Source organism: Chiroxiphia lanceolata, chromosome 6, assembly GCF_009829145.1.
Source record: "Chiroxiphia lanceolata isolate bChiLan1 chromosome 6, bChiLan1.pri, whole genome shotgun sequence".
Taxonomy (NCBI): Eukaryota; Metazoa; Chordata; class Aves; order Passeriformes; family Pipridae; genus Chiroxiphia; species Chiroxiphia lanceolata.
Window position 1 is genome coordinate 38,559,819 of NC_045642.1, and position 22,461 is coordinate 38,582,279.

At 35.2% G+C, this 22,461-nt stretch overlaps 1 protein-coding gene across 1 annotated transcript in view; it reads left to right on the plus strand.

Annotated features, from left to right (window-relative positions):
- NPAS3 (neuronal PAS domain protein 3) overlaps positions 1-22,461 on the plus strand; it is a 616,659-nt gene that overhangs the window by 432,150 nt on the left and 162,048 nt on the right.

A 22,461-nucleotide genomic window follows, 5' to 3' on the forward strand; every position in this document is an offset into this window, starting at 1 on the left:
CACAAGCTACTGTCAGTTTTGCTGTATCCCACCAACAGTGAAACAGGAAATTTTAACATTTGGTGCCAAAAATTTAAATATTATCTGGTGAGAATCTGAATAGAGTTTCATTAATTCCTCATAGAACATGCAAGCAATTGGCTGTAATAAGTTCAGTAATTGTTATTTTATGATGGCTTTGGCAAACCCAATGCTAGAAATGGAAACAAGAGCTGTTTCTAACTCATATCAGTATTCTTGTCTCTCATTAAAGTCCCTTGTTTTGTAATAGACTTTAATCCCTGACTTAATCTGTTTGGGAGTTAGTGTGAGGAATCTCACATTTTGAAATCAGTGCACCACCATGTTGATAACACAGTAAAGAATTGGAACTTTAATGTTTATTATTGTCTTATGTTCATATTAATCTGTTTTATGCATAGTATCCAACGAAGTTTAATAAGCCAGTAAAGAAGAAGGATGGATAATTAGTTTAAGCAGGTAAATGCTAATTAGGAAACTCCTGAAAGGCATCCATTATACACTAGCTTAAAACAAATTTTACAGCCCTGGTTAGTGGTGTAATCCAAATTCTGTCAAGGCAACTGCATTTTCTGTAATTGAGATGTGTATGTTTGCTTTGCATAACAGATGGCTCTGTATGCTTAGACTGATAGCTAGGAAAATAATAATTGCATTATTCTGGCCAAAAGAATATTAGCTCTTGGGTTTTGGCCATTTCAGTCAGTCCTCCTGCCAGCACAGCATATGCACATATATGGATTGGATTTTCAAGGAAATTGATGCATCTGGAATAGTGCGGCCATCTGAAATATCATCTGTTCAAGAAAAATTTGGCTTTAACCCTATGCTAGTCTCTTGTTAAAAGCATTTTCTGCCACTGTCTTTTTAACTGTAAGAGTTGGTAAATCTTTTCATACTCTGAACTCACACAGTGTTGTTAGGGTTTTACACTTAATCTTTATCCCCATACATATTTCAGGAAAGTGTTCAGATAAATAAATGAATTTTCTTTGCATGTTAGAGTATTTGATATATCAGGACAAACATTTCCATGTGTTCACCACTGAAAGTACTGATGGAAAAGCTACCAAAAATCAGAACAGGGACTATGGATTTTTATACAATAGTAAATGAAATCTACCGAAATCTACTAAAATATCTGAGATTTTTGCCGCTCTTCTCTTCTGTCTTTATGGAGACATTTTATAGTTCTCAGACCTCCTGTACTTATATTTTTAATATTTTATTCTCTTGCTATAATATTTTATAGATAGTTTCTTAATTACTTCAAAAGAAATGCTGTAGCTACTTATTACTAAATCACTAGTCAAAGCTTATTTGTTACAAAAAATACCAGCAAGAATATTCGTAGAACCATTTCTCAAACTATACATGGAAATGCTGCTGTTTGCACTATAAAGACTTAAAATACTTGTGAATTCTGAATTTCTGGATTTGTAATGTGTGATACATGTGGCATTGCATTTCTTGCACTGCAGGTAAATGTTGATATGACCCTATCCTTATACTCCCAAACTACATATTTATAGAGAACTTCTAGGCAGTTTTCAACTTAAAAGCTGGATATATATTATAAGCATTTTTATTTGAAACATTTTCATCAAGTGCTGACTGTGGAGTCTTGCTTTCTAGTCAAATGACTTCTCTAAGACTTCATCCTTGTTTAGTTCAGCTTTCTTCCTTTTTTTTTTTTAACTGGTATGCGTGGAAGTAATGTACAATATATTTTGTACTTGCAAAGCAAAATCTTATGTCTCTTAGCTAAAGGAAAACAGTCCTTTTACTGAATCTCAGTAGGTAAAAACAGTTTTTCACAGAACCCAATTTTTCTCTTTTCTGAACATTTAGAGCCAGTGGTGCAAAACAAATGGATGCTGATGTTCTAAGATAGCTCCAGGACTAATAGTAAAGAAATCTGATAAAACAATATCTTGGGAGGCAGCCTGGCAATGATGATAATAAAGTTACCTCTGGCAAAAGGAACAGTATATTTGCACAGTAAACAAAAATTACAATAAATACACTTTTGACATTACAATGAATATACCTTGCATGTAGATAGCCACAACATATATTTTTGAACACTTAATCTACCAGCTAATGCTAGCCAAAAATTTTAAGTTAGTTTGGCAGATATAGATTTTAGACCATACTGGAATTGCAACAAAAACAGTTTCAGAGAACATAAAAAGGAGAGAGAAAGACATAGTTAGCTGAAAATAACGAGTGAGGTAAGGTAAAGCATCGAAGCAGCAGAAATGGACCAAAAATTTCCCATGTATACCCTCAGTCTGTATAAATTGTCGTGGTTCAGTTATACTTGAGGCAAGCTGAAATAATTCAACATACTTTTTACTTCTTTCAGGAACTTTAGTATTTGTTGAAAGACTCAGACATGTCTAGAAATGTGCAGTATGGCCAGGATTTCTTCCTGGGTTGGACAACATGACCTGTGATAGTGTAGCTTTCCCTTTTCTCAATACAAACAGCTTTTTATGCTGCATCTCTGTAGTGATGTTTGTTCTTCATGTATATCTAGTCTCGGGCATTTTCCAAGTCAGTAGCTAACTTTTGATATCAGAGTAACTGCTATCTTTGGAATACTCAGGCCCTGATTCCTTTTAGAATTGCAATGAGATTTCAAAAGAAAATGGCTAAAAAGTCACCGTATCTGGACATTGAAGAGGCCTTCAAATCACTCCTTCCAGCACTTAGAAGTCATTATCAGTGCTTACCTAAGAGATTTCAATTCTTTTGAAAAGTCTCTGTGTTTGAGGCTTAGACCAAAAATATGCTGAAATGTAAATAGTAACAAATAGGGGGTAAAATCTATCCAGAACCAGACAGAAAAAATATTTCTTATCTGGAAAGGAAAAAAATTGTCAGACATAGGATGTTTCAAGGTCAAAAATATTATTGAAGTGTAGAAAATATTATGGGTTGATAATCTGTCTAGGATGCTTTTGCTTTCAGGAAACTAGTCACCTCTCACCAACAGTTGTACGCAACAAAGATATTATGTATTGTTTCCCCTCTGTGAGGTCCACACCTTAAAGTAAAACATTTCCTACTTGTCCAGGACATAGAGCAGGTTTGCAAATTGGCCTGTTGAAAAGAGAGCTCACTAAAAAGGAACAGTGCAGCTGCTAGCATAATAGGAGATAGATAATAGCGATGAAGAAGGAAGAAAAAAGAACAAATTGTGGATAATTCATCCTTTTTAAAACAAGGCAGGCAAAACCAACAGGTATATTACATGTGTACTCTGTTACTAGTAGCATAACCTATCTCCTTATTTTGGCTTTCTGTGCATTTGTTCTATGAAATGGCAAATAAAATTATAGCTACAGCACACAAGTGCAAGGTCAAATAAATGACAGTACTCATTCTATTTGTGAAGCTATTCTGAAAAGGAACCATGGTGCCAAATGTGGTTTATTTGAATAATAAAGAAGAATTAGATTCCCCTGATAACTTGGCTGAGGGCCAATAAATCACTGGAGGTTAAGAATGCTTTGCAACTGCCATGTATTTCTTTTGCTTTTACAAAGCACAAACCTCAACTACTATGCTCTACCTGTTTTTCAATGCAAATCAAGGTTAGTAGATGGTTAAAGAATTGCTTTTGTGTTCTGTTTGCTTAAAAAATATTATAAGGCAATCTTGGAGCTTTCATTCTGTAAGTTCTACCTTATTTTCCTCCTATACTATTATCTAAATAATAATAATAATGATAATGATGATCGTTATATAAAAATTCCAAGGGAAAAAAAAAAGAAAAGCAAAAACCAGGAGCTTCACAGGAAAACTGCAATTTTTTTAAGCAAATCCAGACAATAACCAATCCAGGAAAGAACTTGCCTTTTTTCTTTTTTCTTGTGTTGCTGTCATTGTTTTAGTGTTCTGAATGTAAATTTCTATATGAAATGAACATTTGTGCTCGTTTAGTAAATTGGTGCACTAGCATTGTTAACTTTTTAATAGTTTTTTTCCCCTTTAAAAAGGGCAAATAAAAGCCTGGGAAATTCTGTGTTGGTCATGTGGGTTTTTAAAAATTTTTTCTTTAACATTCAATATAAGAAAATTAATTTACTCTTGTCTTTTATGCTAAAAGAAGTGAGCAAGGGAGGAACTCTATTGAAATAGAGCAGCTCTGAGGATTTTGAGAGCAGTAAGAAAATATAAGTATCAAAATAATTCAGAAACAGTACAAGGCACAGTGGCACATTATCAATTTACAACATTTAAATTGATAAATGCTTGGTGGTGAAGGCCTACAAGGGCACTTTGAAAAGCAAATAGCGACCTGCTGAAGAAATTGATTTTTTCCCCCCCGAAAATGACTGCATGATGCATCATTTGACTGCATGCTGTCCAAGTGCTTGACAGAGATAATCTCAGCAATCCCACGGGTGACCTTATCGTTCTCACCAGGGCAACTTTGTCTAGGTTCTGACTTTGTGCATGTCAAGGTTTCTTCAGGCAGGATCCTTAGGGGGAAAAAGTTCTTCTGTTCGATCCAGATATTGAACCACTCTTGAAGGCATTCCCCCACCCCCAAAAAGGCAAGCTTGTTTCTTTTCTTCATAATTATGAATGAACTGAACAAGAGAAAATATCTATAGACACAGTATCTTTACTGAAACCATTATTGCCTTTTCAGTGTAGTTTGGCTTAGCTCTTAAAGGAGAAGGGATACCTGCCATTAGACTTTATCAGACACAGTTGAAAGACCATAATGTATGGTACTCTTCTACGTAACAGACATATCCCCCCCACCGCTTTCTTTTTCACACTCACTGTTTGCAGCTTTATTTTTCTCATGAGAAGATTTTGCCATTGTCACAGTATTTCATATCAGTGCCTAATTTTTTTTCTTTATGCTGTTTTAGTTGTTGAGGGGTTTTTAATCCCTATCCCAACCTAAGAACTTTTAAGACAACTCAAGTGCAAATGACAAACTGACAGAAGTCCTGAACATCAACATCAATATGCATAATTTTGCATAGACGCTCTGTAACAACCTTCACTGTATGGTCATGAAGTGATCCAAAACACTTAACCTGTTTTATCTGGTTGTTACAAACCTGGTTTTGTCTAGCACAGAGGAATATATTGCCCAGGCTGTGAAAAATAAAGGCATTTAAAGATTTGCAGGATTTTTTTAAGTACCTTATATTATGAACAAATTATTTTTCATGTGTAGTTAGTAATTGTTAATTTTAATTACTGACTAGGGATCTGTTGAAAGCAGCAAATGTAATGCTCTGTTTGGTACCCCAAAGCTGCTTTACCCACTGCCTTTGACACCCACAGTTCACCATATTCAACCTCTTTTACCTCCTTCTTTCATCCACAACATTAATTCTGAGTGAACAAGACGTGCTTCCTTGCTTTTGACAAGATTTGCTGCAGTCTCATGCGACAAAAACCCAACACTCATTCCAGATTCAGAAAGTAGGATTTATAACAGCATTTTAATTTAATGTTGGATGTCGAACATATAAAGAGATCACAGTAGTACTAGAGCTGAAAATTGATGCCTTTTTTATTAGTGTCCTCTCAGAAGTGGGTGAGCTGCTGTTTGTGCAATGGAGCACAGAGCACCACAGTCAGATGAATGAGGATATGCTATCTGCAAGGAATCATATTTCAAACCACTGTCTGCTTCTATTGATGTGCTCAGAGTTGAAAGGTTATGCTAGTAAATGCCATCAGAATTTTCAGTGTTAGAAATCTGTGGAATAATCCGCTGACTGTCACTTTGTAGTGAGTACAAATGCAATATACAGTGGAGCTTTAATAATTTTTTTTAAGTGAAATTAACTTACTGTTACTGATTGCATTGTTTTGCTTATTCCTCTGCAGCGTATTTAAATACTGCCAACAGTATTGTCTCATAGGCTCCACTGAATATAGCTCTCTGTTGAGTTAACTAAAGGAATCCAGAATGTCATTTTACATGAGAGTTATGTTTCCCTTATTTATTCTTTTGAACATATTTTACCAGCCATTGAGGCTGGAACATTGAAAGCCTCTATGCAGAAGGGATTCACTGGTTAAAATGAATCACATGGATTCTCCATGCAATAAAATATAGCATCATTGGTTTAACACTTGAAGGCTGAAGACTTTTCATGTCACTTAATAATTTCTAGCATTTACTATTAAAAAAAAATTGATAAGGTATTTTCATTGCTATTTTTAACTCTTTCAAGTACTGAGTAACACTGCAAACGTTGGCAATCAGACAGTTTGCTTTCTGATGGATGCAGTGTTTTCTGATTATTTTAAGAAAAATGTCTGGGGAAAAAGGTGAAGACAAATTAGGTATTTTATGTTTCTCTCTACAGCAAAACCAAAAAGTTTTCCTGAATTAACATCATATTATCCAAATTAGCTACAGAGTAGTTTGATATCTTTTTTTTGCATTACATTGTAACGTAATTTTGTGGAAGTTGGAGAATATTCTGATATATAGTTACTCAGTAAAACAAACAATTGTGGAATAATTAAGGAAAAAAAAATAGATACTGCTGGGAAACATACCCATATGTCATGAAGATATTTTCCATGCTATCCCAGCACATTAGAGATGAGGAGAAAAAAAACCTTAAAAGATAAGTAAATATTCTACCTTTTAAGAGTTAGGTCAAAAAGTCATTCTACTGATGAGTGATCAAAATTTCATTTCTAAAAATAAATTATAAATAAATTATAATTAATAGGTTTTTATTAATATTAAGAAAATATACCTTTCAATGCTTATAAGATACACTGATTATAAACTTTGATACTCTTTTACATCTGTACTTGAGTCAGCGCCAATGAAAATCATGACTCAAATATTTTGCAATGTATGAAATGTCTCGAGATTTGTAGCAGTGAAGCAGTATGGGTTCACTTGACAGAATTCCCATCCCAAGCACTTGAGAAAGGGTGGGTCTATCTACAGAAACTTGGCTTAAGGTTATGAATAAATAAAACTGCCCATATTTATTAACAACACAATCACTGAATGGATCTTGGCTAAAAACAGTGCTGTGAAAATGAAATAAAAAAGCCCAACCTACTTTTAACTCAAATCAGTTCAGTGATATCTTCAGCTGAAATCCTCTCTGACAGTTCTACCGGTCCAACTAAGAGGTTGCATATGAAAGCACAAGATCAGGAAGAAGCAGCTCAGAAAAAGGATAGGAGATATATCTTAATCTGCTTTTGCATCATGTATTTTTACAGCCTTGGTCAGAGCTTTACTTGCTCTGTCTTCAGTCAGAGTAATACTTATCTGGGAAGAGAGGATTGGGAAGAGGAGGAAAGCATTCCAAATTCTGGGAAGAATGTCTTCACTGCAGATGGGGTCTAGCCAAGAGAACCTCTCAAGCCAAAGGTTAATGGTGCTTAATCCCCAAGGTCTGCAGTGGAAATTCAAGACAATCATGTCCATGTGCTATTGCTCTTCCAGTGCTAATCTATATTCTTTTGTCACTTCCTGTCCTCTTCAGCATTAAAATAGTCCTATGCTACTTTAGCACTTTAACCCAATGTTTCCCTGTATTTCCTCCCCGCATTTGAACCAGGATGCCATCCGAGACATTCTCTGCCCATGTTTCCAATTGCACATCAGCTGACAGAAACTTCCTGGTTAAGTTACAGTGTGAAAGGCAATGTACCCAGGCTGCTTTCTGCATCTAGCAGACAGGGAAAAATAGCATCAGAAGACTTGTCAGTCTTACTGTGAACCCATACTTTATATCACATGCTCAGCTGAGTTCTTCAACAGCATTCACATTAAAAGTTCTTTCTGCTGTTTGCTCGTACCTTTAGAAGTGCCTGCATTAATACTGAGTAACTCAGCTCCACGTGGAAGCTATTTACTTCTTTTTCTCTTGGCAATACCACAGAAGGACCCTCTGCAGATGAATCTACAGAAGAGCCAGTTTAAATCCCTATTACAAGCTGTGCCATCAAGATCTGCCATCAGGACCTGTCCCAGTACATAGCATGCTCTAGCAGTGCTGGCATAGCCAAAGCTAGCTATGCATCAGCATTTCTGCTGACCATCAGATGAGGCAGAGGAAACCTAGGACTTCGTTTTTCCCTTTCAAAAGACAAGAGATCAGATGTGGCAACAGAGTGAAGTGATAAACTTCCTTTATCCAGAGTTAGAAATGTAAGACAGAAAGGAGATAGAGAAAATATCTCCCTTCAGCAATGAGGACACCTGTCTAAGAGCAGGAGTTATCTTACCTTTAGAGACAGGAAACCCCTGCATATATTGGAGGGAGGGGGAATCAGATTAGTGTGAGGGGACAGACAAAAGAAATGCCTCTCTGGTGTGAGCAGACAGGAAGGAGAAGGCAGAAAAGAGACACAGCATACTGCCCCTGCTCAGCAACAGAGCTGTGAGGAGACACACTGCTTCTTCCTCAGCCACCAAAATAAATTTTGCCAACCTTTGATATTCAGAATTCATAGCCCAGCATCAATTCAAATAGTGAGTCTAGTTCCAAGTTATTCACCATATACGAAAATAATATTTTGAAGAGCTTATTAACATTCTGGGGTTTTTGCACCCTTTGTGGCTTTGCATTTTCAAGTCTTCTTTTTCCACTAGCTACATGAATGCTAGTAGTGTACTTTTATATGTAAGAGATGTCTGAGACATTCTGGGAATATCGTGATTCTACAGAGAGGCCTTTGAAGCTACAATCAAACCACTTGATTGGCAATAATATTATAAAGTTTGGCAACAGTAAAGTATAAAGGAGAAATACTGTCTTATTTCTCTGGTTGAATGGAATCACATGGATCTATAAACTAATATCACATGTTCTGCTCATACTGCATTCCAGATAACTTTTAAAGCCTTTGTGTCAATAAATCTGGCCTTATAATAATAAAATGTATGACAGAATTGCTACCTATATTAATTATTTTTTGTTTAAAATTCTGTCTTTGGTCTTTTGGGTGACAGGTATTTTCTAGGAAGAGTACTGCTGGATTAGGATGTAGCCATTATAGTTAGGCATAGTCTAGACCTTTTCATACTGCTTTTCAGAAACATGTCTCTTTTGGGACAGCATTTATTCATGCATAAGTGGTAAATACAAAGCCATACACATTCCTGAGATTCTTTCAATAACAATAAAGCAATCCATGTGTTGTTATTGAACTTCTGTAATATATGCATAAGAAAGATATGATGAATATTGTAAATTTCTCTCTTCCACATATTGAGGCAGTATGTATGAGTCATGACTTTAAGTTTGTAGGAAGAGATGCTTCCTTTTCTAAAAGTCATTAATGCAGTTGGAGAAACAGTAGCTTTCCCTTCTACATTTGTTTCTCCTGACCTGACATGTATCTGATCCACGTGTCTGATCCCAGCCCGTAAGTGAATGAAAAGATTTCACAGGCTTCTGAATGGTTCTGTATATTGCCAGCATGGTTCTTACTTTACACTATGAATGAAGATATTTTCTGTAAGTTATTGAGCAATCCCTCTGCCCCTATAAGCAACTAGTGTTTTGAATAATTTTGTTCCCTGTTGGTTATAGATTACTTGCATGGTCATATGACAGGTTGATTTCTTTGTCCTGTCTCCAATTGTATATATTCGTATTGAGTTAACCTGAATCAACATTTTGTTAAGGCATTTTAGAGGATTATTACATTAAATGTTACTGCTATACACTTTATTTACTGCAACTTTGTGTGTGGATGAGCTGGTGTCTAACCACTGAGAAAGATGCATTCCAAAGACATGACAATCTTCAGAGTCAGACTGGTTGGCTAAAAAAATGTAGTGAAAAACTTTTTCTATTGTGATAGGACATTTGATTAGTTGCACATTTGGGAGGGTTGAACAGTATGATATTTTTATTTAAAAGTCATCTGTTTCCCATCTTCTTCTGATTCAGTCTGTCTTCCTTGTTAGCTCCCAAATTAAGTTTTGATGTATTGTTGCTTAAGTATACAGTGCCTTCCTATCAGAGGGCAATTCAGGGGAAGATTTGTTAATTGAAAATAATTCAGTCACTGAAATGCAGATGAGCAAATTCGAGTTTCTAGAGAGCAGTCCACTGAGATGGTCTTCTCTTTCATGCTCACTGCAAGTTTAAGTACTTATCTTTCCTGCATTTTGGCAGAAATGTGTCTACAGAAAGAATTTCATACACTTCAAATTGAACTTATTCCAGATGTTTTGTTTGGCTAAATCAGAACAGGTTCCTTAATTCTTGTTCTGTTCTCCTCTTCTTTTTTGATCGCTACACTCTGCTTGGTTTATGTACACTTGTGACTGTGAAGAAAGATCTTATGCATTTGATGGAAGACCACTGAAATAGACAGATGCAAAACAAATTATGTTTTTTCCATTCTAAGTGGTTAGGAGCTATTTAACTGCTCAAAGTACATTAGTTCTGTACCTAATTTGGAGAGTGATGTGGCTAGTTCTGATGTCTTAGAATTCCCAAGATTTGTAGCATATAGATTTTTAATATAGCCGTATAGTTTCTAACACTTGAGAGTGGCAGTTAACTGAAACTTCTTTCTCACGCTTCATATCAAATTCTCAAAATTTCTCCAGTTTTGTGTAATGTTCTCTTAAAGGAGAAGACCTTAATGAGTACATCTTGTTTGGGACATGTACCTAGAGAGATATCATTGTAGACAAAGCAATTTAGAAGGCCCAGACACCTTGGAGAAGCTCCAAAGAAGGGATGTGACTTGAAGGTGATGATGAGGAGGAAGAAAGGGGTCCTGAGACCTCCAAATTCCGGGAAGGCAAGCCAAGGGGTGAATCCGAGGGACGTTCTGGGGGGCAGATAATTTTCGGGTTGGATGCATCCATTAGACATGATAATTAATTAGAGCTATAAAACTGTAAAAGCCCAATGCTGTATTGTACACTATAGTACACTTTTTGTATGTAGTGTGCCTTAAAGTGCTTAAATTAAAGATTGCTCTTTATCTATATTAATATTGTCCAAAAAGTTCTTTTCTTCCATTTTAGGCAACAGTTCTACCACAGTCTGGTCTACACTCTCATTATGTTTTTGTGATAAATCCCTGCGGATTAGCAAAGCCTGAAACCGGCCTAGTGAGGGTGAAAATTCATGTGAAATAATAACAATAAGTGAAACCAGAAAAAAAATACCAGATATATAAATGTAACTTTTACAGCTCATTAATTAAAATTGTCCTTGAATGGTTTCAAGAGACTACAAAAGGACACTACCATTTTAATATGTTTTGGAACCTTTTCAATTGAGCAGACAAGAAAATCATGTAATTCTGGAATTCATTCACCTCTTCAGTAAAAACACAAGCCTTCAATTTTAAATAGCATTTGTAGAAATTAAAGAAGGTAAATTGAAGATGTTTCTAAAATGTCACAGCTTAATTGTGATGCTGGATGATATGGACTATCCCCTCATTATCATCTAGAACAGCTGAGAAGGTGCTGTGAAAATAACAGTGTCTTTTAAAATAACTGTAAAACCCAAAGATTGTAAAGGAGATTATACATTCATACTTATATTTGCTGTTTTGAATCAAGTTTTTGATGTGTGATATTCTTCATTATGGCATTAGCACCCATGTCACAGCAATGTCAGAATTTGCATATAAACAATCAACATAATGGATTGGAAGTATGAAATTCAAGGATTATTATTATTATTATAAATAAAACACATATCCTAAAATGCAAATATTTATTCTGTGCAAGTATAATTATAATATTCCTATGATAGCTGATAATTTTCTGATTCTCTTTTATACTCTCATTTAAGTCGTATTTATTCTTTTGCAACCATGGCCTTCATTCAACACTGGACATCTTAGTGAGCTGTAGTACAGGAGGTTTTTTTGGTTTTAACCTTCAAAGGAATTTAGCTGAGCAGATGCTACATTGAACTAGTCAGAGTAGAAAGGAAATTATATGGCTTTAAAAGGGCACATCTAGCATATCTACTGGGCTAAAGTAATTCTGGCAATGCTTCAAAGGATATAACTTCTGATGGTAAAGTAGGTAGGCTACAGAATGAAATCACATATGGCAAGCTGTCAAAGTCTTCCTACACATTCAGTACATTTATGTAAGTGCAAATGGATGCTGCTTAGATGGAGTCCCTAGCAATTTCCTGTTAAATGTGCTCTAAGATTATCTGATACCATTTGACTAAATTATCTGTAAAAGCTGAGGACAACTTTTATGATCAAATATTTAGAAATTAGGGGGGTTTTTTGGCAGATTATCTGAAATATGAACTGCAATTGTATTAACACTTGAAAGCAAAGGGCTTTCAGTAATAGCAATTATATCAAAACAGGGATAATGAATTGTTGTATATCAATTTAAAGAGGATGTATTTATAGGTCAATGATGTCAATAGCTATAGTTCTCATAGGCACCTCATTTCTTACACTTTTATTCCTTGCTAATGCTAAACAGACACAGTTTTAGCTTTTAATGAGATGGGTGACTATGAGAATCTCATTTCACAATGGAAGGGAAGTCTACAAGGGATGAATATTTTTCACCTTTCAAAATTTAGCAATTAAAGCTGTTACCCTTTTACAAATGCTACATTGATGATTAGCCATTCCCCTCCCCCACTAATGAAAACAAATCCAAACAGTTGTACTTATTACAAAGACAAACTTTTAAGCTCTTCTTTTTTTTCGTACTCTGTTAGTTGTGTTGAATAATGCTCTAGTGAAATGACAAAATGCAAGATGCCTTACAGGGACAATTAGCTCTATAGCTATGAGTATGCATGCTTATATATATTTATATATATAATATAAATCTGTGTGTGAATCTGTATGGGTGTATGATTGAAAGAGGAATCTCAAAGTTGTGCTGACAAGTTCTTTACCTCTGTCTTACACTGTCCCACAATAGTAGGAAGTAAGGAATATCCAGCTGCAGCCTTACAACCCTAAGCACATATATTTGCTCTCTGATTTTGGGCCATGGGCATCCTGATTAGTTGTGGTAGGCTGAAGCACATTTAGTTTTACTGGGGAATGATGCAGTGTAGTTAGTGGTGTTAACTCTTGAAAGTTAGAATCTGCTTACCAAGGATGGAGTCTAATGAGATTTGGCCATGGAAACTGAAATCCCTTTAGACAGACCTTTATATTCATTTGGCCCCTCTCACACACTTAGGTGTGGCAATAGCACATGTTCCTATCACAGCTCTGTGGTTTCTTCTCATCCTAAGACTCTGCATGCCAGATACAGACAATCAACCTGTGTAGTTATCCACATCTTACAGGATCCAAGAGAAAAAAACAAGTTCAGAAATGCACACCTTTGGTGAAAAGTCTGTCTCTTATTTAGACTCCTATTCTTCAGCTGCAGAATTACACCAATACATTAATCATGTGGGTCACTGTACAGATCATACCCTTGGCCCTGATCATAAGCATAAGGTGTTGTAGATTGTAGAAGTAAATAGAATGAAGGTTTGTATTGATCCATTTAAGCAGTGGTTGCTTGCTCAGTGGCATATGACTCGGACAAATTTCAGTGTGCTTTTATTGGAATGGCAAATAGTCTGGTATAAAGGCAACTCCATCTACCACTTTCAAATCCATTTTCTAATAGAAATGGGAATGTGATGACTGCTCTAAAAAATCTTACTGCTTCAACATGAGCAAAACAAAAAAAAGCTGTTGTGTCTAGACTGAACCTTAAATGAAATTTTCTAAATTATTCAGTCTCAAACAGATGTGTGTCCTATAAAAATTTATTCTAAATGGTGGTAAATTTGGCATCGCAAGAAGGAACTGAAAACTGTTTTCTGAGTGATAAGTGTTAAATAACAATAACAAAAGGCAATGCTACAAGTTGAACTTGAAATAAAATAAAGTATGAGTAGAAGAAAGGATTAATATGTCATAACAAAGGCTTGGATTCTGGAAACATACACAAGAATTCTCATTGAAAGCTGTGAAACAAATGATAAATCTATTCAGTTAAATCTTTGAGGGACTGGGACCTGGAGTTTAGAACTGTGTGAACTCTCATTAAAATCAGTGGCAATCTCACCAAAAACAAAGCAAAAGGAAAAGTTCTGGAGAGAAAAATTATGACCAAAGCCATTTATTAAAAATATTTAAATTTCAGTAGTGAAAATGCACTGATGTTGTGTATTACCATTTTGTTTCTTTATTCCCTATTTACCTCTATAAACACCCAAAGTTGATGTGTAGGTCATGTGTGTCTGCTCGGCTAATTGGCCAGTCAAAAATGTGAAACTACATAGAAGTAGGACGTGGAGTTCAATGTTTCATTGATTTGATATGTTGTATATATTTAAAATATAGATATACACCATCTGAATTTTAAAAGCTTTAAATAAACATCTAAATAGTAGTTGGTGTTGCACAGCAGCTCCCACCCAGGAAACAAACAAAACAGGGAAGAATGTGTCAAGACCCGTCAGTCTCTTGTTGGCCCCATGCCAGGAGAACAGGCAGATTTCATATTGAATTGAAAACTCAACAGATTTTAACATTGTGGCCTCTGCTGTGATAGGGCATGACATTTTAAAATTGTCATCTTTGCTTAAAACAAGGAAGGTTTTGGTGTTTCTGTAGATTGCTGTCCCAGAAGTAGTGCATAAGGGTAGACAACTGAGAAATAGACATATTGCAATGCAAATGTGATTTCACAAACCAATTCGTTACTTGGAAATAATTAATTGTGATGCCTCTCCCTTCAGGAAATTGAAATTTATACTACAAAAATGAAGAGAATTGAGCCCAAATCCACTTGATTTTTTCCATAAAGTAACAAAAGATTTCCTCATTGTGCAGGGGTTTGACACAGTTCCTGAGAAGATATAACCTAGATTAAACAAACTATCAGTGATCCAAAATATAAATACGTGTTTTCATTTGCTCCTTTAGCTCCACAGTGAGCATCTAGTATGAATTAAAACGTGTGGGAATTCCCTTCAAAGACCACTGCTCTATGACATGATCTCCTCCCAGAATCCTAGACAAGGTGCTCAAAGGGGCTCTGTGTGGTGAGAGCTGGGGAATAGAGATAGGGAAATTGAGTTCCAGAAATCATCTGCTTCTGTTCATTTTGTTAATAAATGAAACCAAGACTATGGCCATGAGGGAAATCTGAAATGCTGGTCTTATCTTTCCTGATACCTGCAGTCATGTGTAAGACATAAGCACAACTGAAAATAGAAAAAGTAAGGCAAAACTAATTGCTACATAAGCACAGTTGAATGAAAATGTAGAAAAGGCATGATATTGATGGTTCACTTTCTGTAGAGATGGTTTTCTCTCCCACAAATACATGACTTTGGAAGCTACATGGCAGGTTCTTCTCTGATGATGCATTTTCTAGATTGTGTGTAACTCTTTTCAAGACTTTACTTTATAGTCATATGGTGTGATTTCTACCTTCCAACATGTCACACATGTACATGTACACATGTACAACTCTTGATGTACCTCCACTTGAGCTAAAGTCTCTACCTCAGCAGTGAATTTCATCCACTGTGTTAATTTTTTGAAAGGTTATACAATGCTATGATGTTCTTCAACCTACATGACAACATTAGGGCTCTTTTCTCTTTGTAAATGTGAATAGATTTATGTGCTACAGAACTGAGTCATCTCATAAGAGTTTTATACGTTTTAAAGTAGAGTAAAGCTAAAGTTATTTGATTTTTTTTTCTGATTCACTGCTGAAGGTTCAAAAAGAAAAATAACCCACAATGATCACTTACAGAGAAGAGTGTAATTAATTACATATATGCTAAAAATTACAGCTACTGAACTTCACCTTCAATGTTATCTGTATGCTAAGGAGAAAAGACTTCCATCGTTCAAGCTGTATTACATCTTTGGTGTGTTTGTTTTACTTATATAAGATATATTTTCACAACTTTTTCACTGTATGCTTTTTGGCATATTTTGTTTTGCACATATATAAGTGTGTTAAATAAGCTCAGAAACAAAAATTACTAAACTGGAGACAAAATACTCCTTTTACATTACAGACTAATAATGCCTATTGTTGATAGGAAGTATGACTGTAGCATGTACTGCTTGTGAGAATCACATTTTGCATTATATGTCATATCTGTACAATTTGTAATTCTGTATGAAATCACCGAGTTTATTGTTTTATTATATTTCAGTGTAAATTTTTCACTCGGTTCGAGTAACATTTTCACAGAATACAGCTTTTGTAGTGATATGATGTTTCCTAGCTGTAGGCTTGGCCTGTCCCTACTACTGGCTGTAATTTACTTTTTGGTCTCTGTCGCCTTGAGCTTGCCTTCTGACTAGTTTGTTGAATGATGTGCTAATCCATTATATTTTTCAGACAAGTGTATCGACCAGTATAAACAGACTGGAGGGCACAAACCTAAATGAAAGCTATACTTCCTTGAATCATTTAAAAAGCTCCTGCAGTGGTGGCAGTGCAAAATAACTTTTCTCTGTACATTAAATATGAGGGAAATTTCAATAAATAAAATTAAGATTGTGGGGAGGGGGATGTGAGCACATTGTGCTGCATTTCACATGGATGTATTTATTTATAGGCAGAAGAGACAGATAATGTGAGTCAGCCACTTCAGAATGTGCTTCTAGATGATAAATTTGAAACTAAGCCCCAAGCCCTGCATTACTTGCCATTTTCCATTGTCCAGACTCTCTCACAAGATATGATACATGTTTGAAGTCATGTACTGTATTGAAACATTTTTATACAAATAAGGAATGTAGAATAACCTCACTATGGATCTGGTAAAACTGAAGGCAAAAGACACAGCTTTCTATCTTTTTTTCTATAGGAGACAGGTGGAAACTAATACCTGGTCATGAGAAATACCCTCAGGTAATTTATATTAAAAAGAAATATCAGGAGAGTGGATGACTTCTCAATTTGTACAGCTGGTGTCAGATACTCAAGTTCCTATCTGTCAAAAAGTGAATTAAAATTACAATAGCAACAGGAACTTTTGGCTAGTAATTCAAATCTAATCTGTGGACATAAGCAATATTATGGAAAATTATGTTTTTCAATTAAAATTACAACTCTACAAAACTGTACTAATCCCATGATAACAAGAAAGGGGATCATTTTTCCTTCAAGGCACATTTGATTCATGATGCATTTGGAAATAGTTAAGCTATGAATTACTGGAATTTCTGCAGACTTAAGTGTGACAAATTCTTAAAAAAATCATTCCTATATCTCTCCTCAAATGTAAGATTCTGAGGAAGAGAATTAGATGTTCATTTACTAAAGGATTTTCCAAATATGTTTTTTATTTCAATTTCATGTTTAGTTCCAGTAGATTGACAGCAAAAGTGTCTGATTTCTATTTAATAACAGTTATTAAGGCATGATATATGCTTACGAGCATTTCAGATATATATATATATATATATAATAATATATATTCAGGTGATATGCTTTTTCCAATTTATTGAAACCTTCAAGTTCCCTTCTCTCACAATCAGAAATGCACAGACGATAGTAAGCATTTTTTAATCCATCCTGAATCTGTGTTTGACACACTTCTTGAGCTGTTACTACTCTTGAACAGATGATGTCTGCACACCCAGTTCTTCCAGGAAGAGGAGTCTCATGGCTCTTGCGCCTATATAAATAAATCCTGATATAAACAGCTGTTTGGCCACTGATCTCAGGGAGACCCGCATTTTTCCCCCTCTCCTTTTTGCTGTTCCTGCCTCTCTGGGCAACCATACAACTAAAGCTATGACTGCTACCATTTAACAGTCACACCAATCATGATAGTTACCATTAAGGCTACAAAACCTGGAAAAAGTAAGAAAAACTTTGCCTTGTGTCTACCAAATAATCAGAAAATATTTTTACAGGATTCTGAAGTCTATATACATTTTAAGTTCAGTTTCCCTTTCAGATACAAGAATTGGGACTTCTTCAGGGGATTTTGCCTTGGGTTTTGTATTTATTTCATTTTGTAGAGCTGTCTTCACAGGTTATTGGCATGAACAAGATACTAAGAGGTGTAGTCTTTCCAAATACGGTTACTGCTGCTTTACTTAGTGTCTGATTATACTTCAAAAACCCATTTTGAAATAAGCCTTAACTTTCGGGCCATTTCTTCCCAGACCATGATGCATTTTAATCCATTTGTTCTTTCAAGCTAAGGTAGTCATCCTTCACATCAAATGATCTGCACCTTATCAAGATCAAAGCTGTCCAAACTTGATTTTGCATCTACACAGATGGCTGTAAACATGACACCAGAATATTACTTTGGCTTCACTTGACAGAACTGAAAATTGTCCATGAAGAACTACCCAGAATTTCTAAAAAATGTTATTCTTAACTTTTTTGGTTATGAATATAGCAAAGAGCTTAGAATAAATAGCCATCTCTGAATAAATAGCCATCTCTGACAGTGTAAAGAAAATGTGTTATGTGCTTCATTTCAGTGCCTCACACAGACAAATTGCTGAGCAGGAGTTGATCGCTCTACATGAGAAGGAAGAGAATGCTTGTAGATTTTTCAGCCAATTTTAAGCATTGTTAAAGTAATGTATTCATAGCTACGTGCAATAAATAATATGCATCATCATTAAAACAGGAATTTTTTGCGTAGAGGATTGGCCTTGTAAATGACAGCTTTCTAAATAAAATAAAAATTCAAAAAGGCTAGCATACTCTTGAAATCTTTATTTCAGAGCATATGACTTGAAACATGATGTGCAGAAAACAATGTTTCCTTTATATAGCTCAAATATTTGCATAGGAGTTTGCTGCTTCCAAGTAGCATAAATATTGATATACCATGCTTAGCTTACCATATACCTTCAGTTTGGTTTTATCTAAATTACAGAAAGGAAGGTACAACTGTGTGCACTGTTTAAAGCCATGTTTGTTTCTAACCTCTGCTTTCTGAAATCGTTGTTATTCAGGTTCTTCCTCCTCACCTGCCCCCTCCCCACACTGTCTCCATGTGACTGTGCACATGCACATATGGACATTGTAGTCTGTCTATCTGTGTAACAGTTTCTAAACATTCAACATTCTGTTTTACAACTGGTTAAGATGTGCTGTAAAGATTGATGATAGAAAGATTGTTGGAGGATGTTGAAAGGAAAGTACTTACATGTTTTTGCTGGGTGTCTTACATAATAGTAAACCATTTACATAGTCTTAGTACAAAAATAAACTATAATTAAAGCCCTTAAACCTGATGGAAGCAAAAAACTTTCCTCATTCAGCACTACCAAAAACATTCTGTGGAAGAAAAAACATAAAATGTTTCAAATTATGACATAGCTATATCAACTGGTCAATTGTAGTTGAGAAATACTTGCATTCCAAATGCTGGGATGTCTCCTTGCTGAAATATGGTCAGGGAAGAAACATTAGTTTTATTGCATTAGTTTCTAATGAAAGGACTATATATACATAGTTTTTCCCTGAGTACTAGGAAAAGACATTGAAAGATGAAGTGTCAAATTATTTTTCCCCCTCATAACACTGCGTACCCATGAGAAGTGATTTTGTTGTTGTTTTAGGGTAAATAGAATGAATTATATCACAGCCATGCTTTGCAGCAGATGGATAATAAAGTCTTCAGCAGAAGAAACCTGCCCTATTCAGTGTGCTGAGTGCTACTAAACAAATAATCAGTCAGATGCATGTAGGGTTGGCCAATAGGAATTGGGAATTACAGTTTGCAATGCAAAAACACCCACTTTGAATCAAGCGAGAAAGTAAATTGAACAACTACAGGTTTCCATTTGGCGTATATGGGTGACTTATTTGACTGTCTTCCTAAAATAAAAGGAAAACCACCTTATCTTTTAACAGTAATTTACAGTCTGTACTACAAAAGAATCAATATGTGCTAAAATAAAAACACTGCTACCTTATCAGTTATTAAAAGACCCAGCAACTAAATGTTTAAAACAGACTAGTTTAATGAAAATATCAACTATCTGTTACAATTCGGTGTCTACTCTTTCCTTTAAAGATGATTTTTTTAATTGTCTGGTATTTTGCTTCCCCTCACAAGGTGTAGAAGGATGTTTTTGATCTTAAAATAAAATGTTGTTCTGTGCTCACTCAATCTTTATTTCCCTTCTTATCAAAGAAGTAACCACTGTCTGCTCAGTTTGGCTTCTATGTTGATAGCAAGCAGTCTTAAAAAAATGGCTTGTATGAAAACTTCACCCTGAATATGGTGAAAACAATGTCATTACTCAGTGTGTGAGATCAAAAGTAGATGATCAATACCAAAAGGATGAAGTGAGAAGCACTAATGTAAAATTGTAATAATATAAAACAAACTTCAAGTAACAGAGAAATTTTTCTTATTTAGTTCATACAAAAAGTCTTTAGATTGTTGCCTGTAATAGTGGAAGCTACAAAAAGACTGATAGATGTGTGACTGCCAAACTGATGATTTTGAGATACTTCTGGCTTCAAGACATGAGCAGAACTAAACCACAGACTTTTTTTTTTGTTTATTTGTTCTTCTAGTAAATATGTTAAGATATGTTAAGAAGCGCAGCATGTGGAAGGCAAAGAACTGTTGCTAACAAGCAATAAAAATCTTTAAAAAAGGCATATGAAGTAAAATAAATTAGAATATAACCCTTGCACAGATTAAACAGAATTTCTATAGGTATTTGTAGCCAAAATGAATAGTATCCAACAAAATATAAGCTGCCATAATCTTCCCAAAAGTGGTATCTGCATACTGTGGACAGAAAACAGATGATAAGGGTGCAGTCATCCGCTGTGATTGGGAATCCAAGTAATAAACATTGTTTAATAAAGTTTTCCTAATTTATTCCCAATTATTTAAATTGAAAAGTGTCCAGCCTCCCTCTGTCATTTTTGTATGGTATATTCTCTCACCCTATGTTTGTGTTTAGTAGAACAGCTTTTTAGTCTTTTTTGGTAGGAGAAGCAAAACTGAACTACTGCTTGAAATGGATTTTGAGGTATTCATACGTCATGTTAAAATAATTGAAGTTGAATTCTTTCCTAAGGTATCTAAAAATCCATTATCATACAGAGGGGGTTTTTATATATTTTTGTATATTCCCATCCTGCTATATTTTCCTCCTAGCCTGGTGCAAAAATCCAAATTATGACTTACCTAGCTAATCACTCCATATAATAGACAAAGGAATATGTTTGAGTTTGCTAAGAGTTTCATCCCAGGACAAGGGAAGTGTCATTCCAGGACCTGATTGCCAGAATACTGTTGTTCATTTTAGAGAAAAAATATGATACTTTGACCTTATTCTCCGTACTGTGTTTCTCCAGTGTCTTGGTTTTGCATGTTTTTAAATCTATAAAATATATTTACTGAAGGATGAAATAATAGAAAATCAGATTATTGGTTGGGGTGGGAATATACACTGTTTCTTTGCATCTGCTCTTTTTTTTTCCCTTATCTTCTTTTGACAAACAGTAGAAGAGGGCTGCCTGGCTCCAGACCTGGCATTCCAGCTCTCAAGCTAAACAACCTCTAATAGCTCTGCCTCTCAAAGTCAAAATATTGATTGGAGAAACTCTGAATAAAGCACTTTAGAATAGAACTGAACAGAGCATCTGTGATTGAAAACAAGTGCCCTTATTAGTTCTTTCATGGGAACTAACCTACAGGTGATTTCATTGCTTAGCTGTGGAATCAGTGCTACTATCCACATTTCATCCTCTCTGCCAGGTTAGAGTTTGGATTACATCCCACAGTCTAGCCATCAGAAGAAAAATTATGCCATTTTAGCATCAGATAAGCACCTTACTTCCCTGTAGGAAATGGTCTGCTGTATCTTAAGACACAGTCTGCACTTTCTATTATATACAGGGAACACAGAGATTATGCAGTTTACTTTTCCAGAAGACACTTCATTCAGTTCATCACCCTTTACTTAGAGTAATAAAAAACCAGAATAGCTGGGATGCAGTGACTTCTGATTAATTACTCAGCTAGAAGAGACCGTAAGCAATAATCTATAAAAGGATTTTTTCATTCACTTAAAAATTACAGTTTCAGAGACTGAGAAGTTTTAACCGGAAATCTTTGGAAAATTTTGTTATTTGCAAACATTCCAAAATGAAAGCATGAAACATAAACATGGTAGCAACTGAGGTATTAATCTGCTAATTTCAAGGAGGCTTACCTCATATATCACATATTCACACAGCAATAGGCGAAATGTTTGCCTCTGAAGTACATCATGCTAGTTCTTTACTATGTGGCTTTTCATCCTTGGCCAGACAAATCATGGATATGCTGTGTCTTTCCTTATCTTCTTTTCTGAGTTCCTCAAACACATGTAGAAATAGAGGTATAAACAAGAGCTAAACCAACCAATACTCTGGTTTTGGGAATAGATGTAAGTAAAATGGTGGAGGTCTTGGCTGGA